The sequence below is a fragment of the Carcharodon carcharias genome, chromosome 5 (genome assembly GCF_017639515.1).
Source record: "Carcharodon carcharias isolate sCarCar2 chromosome 5, sCarCar2.pri, whole genome shotgun sequence".
NCBI lineage: Eukaryota > Metazoa > Chordata > Chondrichthyes > Lamniformes > Lamnidae > Carcharodon > Carcharodon carcharias.
This window is the reverse complement of record NC_054471.1, coordinates 79,259,870-79,267,540: the sequence shown is the minus strand read 5'-3', so window position 1 is coordinate 79,267,540 and position 7,671 is coordinate 79,259,870. Positions and strand designations below refer to the sequence as shown.

At 46.1% G+C, this 7,671-nt stretch overlaps 1 non-coding gene across 1 annotated transcript; it reads left to right on the top strand.

Moving 5' to 3' along the window:
* The first annotated feature begins 3,819 nt into the window (after positions 1-3,819).
* Positions 3,820-3,901, top strand: trnas-gcu. Its single transcript has one exon. It is a non-coding gene; the product is annotated as a tRNA-Ser (tRNA).
* Positions 3,902-7,671: the final 3,770 nt, after the last annotated feature.

The following is a 7,671-nucleotide window of genomic DNA, read 5'->3' as shown; positions in this document are numbered from 1 at the left end:
TACAATTGAAGTGTTGGCTGTCTGGAGTGAATGGTTGAAGTTGAAGAAGAAGTGGCTTCTGTAGTCAAATAGTCAGAGTTGCCTTTCTACGTGGACTCAGTAGGATTTTAGGAGGGAGAAGGTTTCTTTTTCCTCAGTAGTTCTGCTATTACAGCACTTACAGATTGCCTGGACTCTTTCAGCAGAACAACAGTTGTTTCTGAATACCTGAGTCCAACCCTCTCTGATAATGTGTGTCATTTTTTCCTGGGAGTTCTGCAGAAAATGGCTGTTCTCATCCAGACTTTATACAGTTCAAAACTCAAAATATCTGCTCTCCCAAACTGTAGACTCATGCTTCCATATTAGGTATTGGGTTAGCCCCAGTCTGGGACATAGTTCCATCTGTTGTCTTTTAGCTGAGGTAACCTTTTAAATGTCCTTGAATGACTCCCATTTTTCCAGGTTTGGTGAGATTGGAAAGAGCTATTCACTCACCAGGGAAGCCATCACAATGAGGTTCTGTTTACCCTTGTTGGAATATGCATTGAATTTCAAATGTCTCCACATGTCTAGGTATGCCTATTTGTAATCCACTCAGAGCCTGCTAGAAGCTTGACAGACATTGCAGTTGTAAAAGGTAAGGTTACCTTTGGCAGCCATTTTTAAGGCTCCTTGAGTCCATTGAAACATAAGATTGGCTTTTTTACAAAATCTATAATATAACTACACGTTAGTGACAATCTTCTTGAGGGAGTCTTCCTAACTATTCGATGAAAATTTGGAGGAATCTCAGCCAAAACACCTTGTACTCAGTGTATCCACGGCTTTTGCCAAAGTTGCAAGAAAATTCCCACTGATAATGTTTTCAATATTAATAGTATAATTTTGTAGGAACTCTCATCGCTGAGTCAGAATGTTGTGCATTCAAGTCTCACCCCATAAACTTGAACATGGAATCCAGGCTGATGCCCCAGTGCAGTACTGACAGCGTGCTGCACTGCTGGGAATGCTGCTTTTCAATGGGGCACTAAATTGAGGCCCTCTTAGGTGGATGGGAAGGATCCCATGGTGCTATTCTCTCTGGTTCAGTTCTCTCTGGTGTCCCGGGCAATATTTATCCCTCAACCAACATCAAACAATCAGATTACCAGGTCAGCATCTCACTGTTGTTTGTGGGAGTTTGCTGTGCTCAAATTCCCTGCCATTTTTATGATAGGTGCATGGAAGGAGGTAATTCTGAGCAGTCAATGTTGATGTTTCGTTGAATCTTTTCTCTGGTGCCCCTTGCTGTTGCGAGGAGTCAATGTGGCTGTGGAACTCCTTCCCCATTCCTATATGCCAACAACTGTTTTGTTGGTGCATTCAGTGCCAGGTGCATGCCTTGTAGCACTTTGTGCTTGGGAAATCCAGCTCTTCTGCAAATGTCCCATATACTGTGCCTCTGTTGCAATGGAGGGGAGGGTTATGAGCCATGGCAGGAATGTTGTGGGGTGGAGGCTGTGGATGGCAAAATTAATGTCCAATGTATGAGGGCATCTGCCACTTGCCAAAACACGGGCCCATTCCCTGAGGCTACTGTGGAGCCATACAAATTGAAGCCAGTTATTCATTGCCAGAGCTGTTGCTGCAGTGGAATGAGTCAGTAAACCTTCATAATCGAGCTGGCAGAGGTGACCGGTGATGCCCTTCAAGTGGTGCAGCTAGCAGGCGCACAGCTTCTTCAAGAGATCTGGGTGGTAGCTCTGCAGCCTCTGCACACTTTGAGGTGGATGGGTTTGGGGGTTCACCTTGTGGCCTTCTGTTCTTTGCCTTGGTGCCTGATTCTCCTTGCCTGAACTTGTGGCTCCAGTATTTCCCCCATTATGAGAGCAACAGGTGGTATGTCCATGAGGATAGTTTCTTGCCCAAAGCTAATCTGAGTTTGAGTTTGTGTTTATCGAAGTTAAGAGTATATATTTTATTCTGGGCTAGATTAAAATAAAATGTAGGTTTGATTTAAAACAAAAGGTGGTTTTAAAACAAACTCCTCCCAGAGCCTGTCATCAGTAAAATAATTTGGTGTGCTCTTCAGTTCACCACTGGCTTACTTACCTGGGGAACTGTTAGAGAATCCTTAAGCACAAAGGGAGAACATAGAGAAGAGAAAAACTCAGCAGGTTAGAGGCATCTGTGGAGAGCAAAATGGGATAAATGTTTTCAGCTGGGTGATCTTCCATCAGAAATTAGAGATGTAACAGGTTTTAAGCAAGTACAAAGGCAGGGGGATCTGCTCTGACTTTTGCTTGGCCTAAACAGCCAAGTGGTTATGGTACTGGGTTTGTAACCCCAAGATCAAGAGTTCATATCTCACAATGGCAAACTATGAAGCAATGTAACTTCATCTGAAACAGATGGAAACGGATTTGTACTCGAAAGAGTTACAAAGGCAGGGGGGGTGGTTGGCCTAAATAGCCAAGTGGTTATGGTACTGGGTTTGTAACCCCATGATCAAGAGTTCAAATCTCACAATGGCAAACTATGAAACAATGTAACCTCATCTGAATGGGAACAGATGGAAACGTGTTTGTACTCGAAAGAGCTACAAAGGCAGGGGGCTTGGCCTAAATAGCCAAGTGGTTATGGTACTGGGTTTGTAACCCCAAGATCAAGAGTTCAAATCTCACAATGGCAAACTATGAAACAATGTAACTTCATCTAAAACAGATGGAAACGTGTTTGTACTCGAAAGAGTTACAAAGGCAGGGGGCTTGGCCTAAATAGCCAAGTGGTTATGGTACTGGGCTTATAACTCCAAGATCAAGAGTACAAATCTAGGCTTGGCCTAAATAGCCAAGTGGTTATGGTACTGGGTTTGTAACCCCAAGATCAAGAGTTCAAATCTCACAATGGGAAACAATGTAACTTCATCTGAAACAGATGGGAACGGGTTTGTACTCGAAAGAGTTACAAAGGCAGGGGGCTTGGCCTAAATAGCCAAGTGGTTATGGTACTGGGCTTATAACTCCAAGATCAAGAGTACAAATCTAGGCTTGGCCTAAATAGCCAAGTGGTTATGGTACTGGGTTTGTAACCCCAAGATCAAGAGTTCAAATCTCACAATGGCAAACTATGAAACAATGTAACTTCATCTGGAAATAGATGGAAACGTGTTTGTACTCGAAAGAGTTACTAAGTGCATTGTTGAGTGGCTGAACACCTGAACAAGGGGATTTAAAAGATTTAAAAGATTATCAAGAGTTCAAATCTCACAATGGCAAACTATGAAACAATGTAACTTCATCTGAAACAGATGGAAACGAGTTTAGCTTGGCCTAAATAGCCAAGTGGTTATGGTACTGGGTTTGTAACCCCCAGATCAAGAGTTCAAATCTCACAATGGTAAACTATGAAACAATGTAACTTCATCTGAAACAGATGGAAACAGGTTTACTCAAAAGAGTATCAAGAGTTCAAATCTCACAATGGCAAAACTATCAAGGGTTCAAATCTCACAATAACAAACTATGAAACAATGTAACTTCATCTGAATGAAAAAAACAGATGGAAACATGTTTGTAAAAGCTTGGCCTAAATAGCCAAGTGGTTATGGTACTGGGTTTGTAACCCCAAAATCAAGAGTTCAAATCTCACAATAACAAACTATGAAACAATGTAACTTCATCTGAATGAAAAAAACAGATGGAAACATGTTTGTAAAAGCTTGGCCTAAATAGCCAAGTGGTTATGGTACTGAGTTTGTAACCCCAAAATCAAGAGTTCAAATCTCACAATGGCAAACTATGAAACAATGTAACTTCATCTGAAACAGATGGAAACGTGTTTATACTACAAGCTCACGATGAGGTGGCCGAGAGGTTAAGGCGATGGACTGCTAATCTATTGTGCTTTACACGCGTGGGTTCGAATCCCACCTTTGTCGTCACTTTATTGCTTGGCCTAAATGACCAAGTGGTTATAGTACTGGGTTTGTAACCCCAAGATCAAGAGTTCAAATCTCACAATGGCAAACTATGAAACAATGTAACTTTATCTGAAACAGATGGAAACATGTTTGTACTCAAAAGAGTTACTTGCTTTCAGATGGTCATTGCTGTTAGACGCAGCCGATGCCATCCAAGACCTGAGAACGGTCGTGCTCGGACCCGATGTTATTTTGGGGCTTGGCCTAAATAGCCAAGTGGTTATGGTACTGGGTTTGTAACCCCAAGATCAAGAGTTCAAATCTCACAATGGCAAACTATTAAACAATGTAACTTCATCTGAAACAGATGGAAACATGTTTGTACTCGAAAGAGTTACTTGCTTTCAGATGGTCATTGCTGTTAGACGCAGCCGATGCCATCCAAGACCTGAGAACGGTCGTGCTCGGACCCGATGTTATTTTGGGGCTTGGCCTAAATAGCCAAGTGGTTATGGTACTGGGTTTGTAACCCCAAGATCAAGAGTTCAAATCTCACACTGGTAAACTATGAAACAATGTAACTTCATCTGAAACAGATGGAAACAGGTTTGTACTCAAAAGAGTTACAAAGGCAGGGGGCTTGGCCTAAATAGCCAAGTGGGTACAGTACTGGGTTTGTAACCCCAAGATCAAGAGTTCAAATCTCACAATGGCAAACAATGAGCGTGCTAGCTCCCAGCCTTATGCTTGGCCTAAATAGCCAAGTGGTTATGGTACTGGGTTTATAACCCCAAGATCAAGAGTTCAAATCTCACAATGGCAAACTATGAAACAATGTAACTTCATCTGAAACAGATGGAAACGAGTTTTGTGCCTTTTGGCTCGGCAAAGAGGGGCTTTTTGTACGGACTGCTGCAGCACACCTTCCATTTTCTCGCCCTTGTCCGTCGACCGGACACGCCCTGGCGTGCCTTGTTGCCGTCCGGCGGCGGAGGCCCCCGATGGGAGGCCCTCTACGGAGGTGTCCTCCCCCTTTCTATCGGGGACCTGGGTTGGAGGGTGTTGCATGCAGCAGTCCCTTATAATAAGAGGATGCATAGGTTCACGGACTCTCAGGACACGTGCCCTTTTTGTGGTCTTGTGGAGTCCGTGGACCATGTATACATAGGGTGTTATAGACTGCACTCCCTTTTTAGTTATTTGAAAAACCTTTTATTGATGTTTTGTTTGCACTTCAGCCCCATGCTCCTGATCTATGGGCACCCGGTGCGGAAGGGGTGTCGGGAAGGAGGAGGACCTCCTCGTGAACCTGCTCCTGGGCCTGGCCAAGTTGGCCATTAACAGGTCCAGGCAGCGGGTGATCGACGGGGGAGTCCCGCCGGATTGTTTGTTCCTCTTCCGTGGCTACGTTCGCTGCCGGATGTCCCTGGAGAAGGAGCACGCGGTGTCAGCTGGCACTCTCGAGGCCTTCCGTGCTCGGTGGGCACCGCGGGGACTGGGGTGTTTTGTTGACCCCTTTAATCACATTTTGATTTAAAGTTTGTAAGTTTCCTTTAAACTTTGTTCTTGGTTTTACAGCTGACCTGAATTAAGGGCTGTGCCTGATTTATCCCAATTTTGTTGATTTGGTTTTCTTTTAAAAGATTATCAAGAGTTCAAATCTCACAATGGCAAACGATGAAACAATGTAACCTCATCTGAAACAGATGGAAACATGTTTGTACTCGAAAGAGTTACTTGCTTTCAGATGGTCAATGCTGTTAGACGCAGCCAATGCCATCCAAGACCTGAGAACGGTTGTGCTCGGACCCGACATTATTTCACGGCCTGAATTATGACGTGCAGCTCCTGTTTATAGAACAGCTGGGCCTCGGTGGCTCCTTGCAGGCGTTGCCCGTCTTTTACCAGGACCTGATCAAAGTCTGGAAAGTGGTCGCCTTGCGACGCAGCTCTCCCCCGTCAGGAGTAGCGGCTATCGTCAGAGAGCCGCTGCTCAGGAATCCGCCCCTCCGTCCTTTTCAGTGGTTGGCGGAGAGGAGGGCTGTGGCCGCAGGGGGGACCAGGATCGGGGATGTGCTGGGTGGCGGAGGACTGGGTTGGATGCTCCCGCAGGATTTGGCGCGACGCGCATCTGTGAGTGTCCAGGTCGCAGCCGATGCCATCCAAGACCTGAGAACGGTCGTGCTCGGACCCGACGTTATTTTGGGTCTTGAGGTGGCCCAGGTGCGCGGTGGTCTTCCGTCTGAGCGTTCCCCTGTTCGGACAGAATTCCACATTGGCCCCAAGCCCCGAACCCTCCCTCGGGTGCTGGTGCCCCGCAATATGAGCCGCCTCGGGGACATGCCCTCTGTGCCTTTTGGCACGGCAAAGAGGGGCTTTTTGTACGGACTGCTGCTGCACACCTTCCATTTTCTCGCCCTTGTCCGTTGACCGGACACGCCCTGGCGTGCCTTGTTGCCGTCTGGCGGCGGAGGCCCCCGATGGGAGGCCCTCTACAGAGGTGTCCTCCCCCTTTCTATCGGGGACCTGGGTTGGAGGGTGTTGCATGCAGCAGTCCCTTATAATAAGAGGATGCATAGGTTTACGGACTCTCAGGACACGTGCCCTTTTTGCGGTCTTGTGGAGTCCGTGGACCATGTATACATAGGGTGTTATAGACTGCACTCCCTTTTTAGTTATTTGAAAAACCTTTTATTGATGTTTTGTTTGCATTTCAGCCCCATGCTCCTGATCTATGGGCACCCGGTGCGGAAGGGGGTCGAGAAGGAGGAGGACCTCCTCGTGAACCTCCTGGGCCTGGCCAAGTTGGCCATTAACAGGTCCAGGCAGCGAGCGATCGACGGGGGAGTCCCGCCGGATTGTTTGTCCCTCTTCCGTGGCTACGTTCGCTGCCGGATGTCCCTGGAGAAGGAGCACGCGGTGTCTGCTGGCACTCTCGAGGCCTTCCGTGCTCGGTGGGCACCGCGGGGACTGGGGTGTTTTGTTGACCCCTTGAATCACATTTTGATTTAAAGTTTGTAAGTTTCCTTTAAACTTTGTTCTTGGTTTTACAGCTGACCTGAATTAGGGGCTGTGCCTGATTTATCCCAATTTTGTTGATTTGGTTTTCATTTAAAAGGTTATCAAGAGTTCAAATCTCACAATGGCAAACTATGAAACAATGTAACTTCATCTGTAACAGATGGAAACGGGTTTGTACTTGAAAGAGTTACAGAGGCAGGGAAAGGAGAGGGAGAAGAAGAAATGAAAAGTCTGACATGGGGTTGATGGCAGGAGAGATTAAATGTCAAAAGGGATGATGGTACAAGGACAAACAGGGTGCTGTTGGGACAAATAAAGAAACAAGTGATGGCAGTAGGGGAGTCGTAAATGGCAACAGCAGAATTACCACAGGTAGCCTCTGCCCAACAAAATGGAGATGGTCATTATGATCTTAAATTGTTGAACTAAATGTTGAATCTGGAAACCAGTAAAGTGCCTAATCAAGAGATGAGGCGCTGTTCCTCAAGCTTCTGCTGAGCTTCATTAAAATAGTGTAGAAGACCGAGGTCAGACTGGGAGTGGGGCAGAAATTAAAATGACAGGTGACCCTCGGGGTCACGATTGGGGCCCATGAAGCAGTCACCCAGTCTGCACATGCCTTCCCCAATGTAGAGAAGATGGCATCACAGCCAGCGAGTACAGTGTAAATCACTCTTTCACCTGCAAGGAATTTCTGTGACCTTGGAAAGAGGGAAGGGAGGAAGTAAAAGGGCAGGTGTTGAATCTCTTGTGCTTGCATGGAAAGT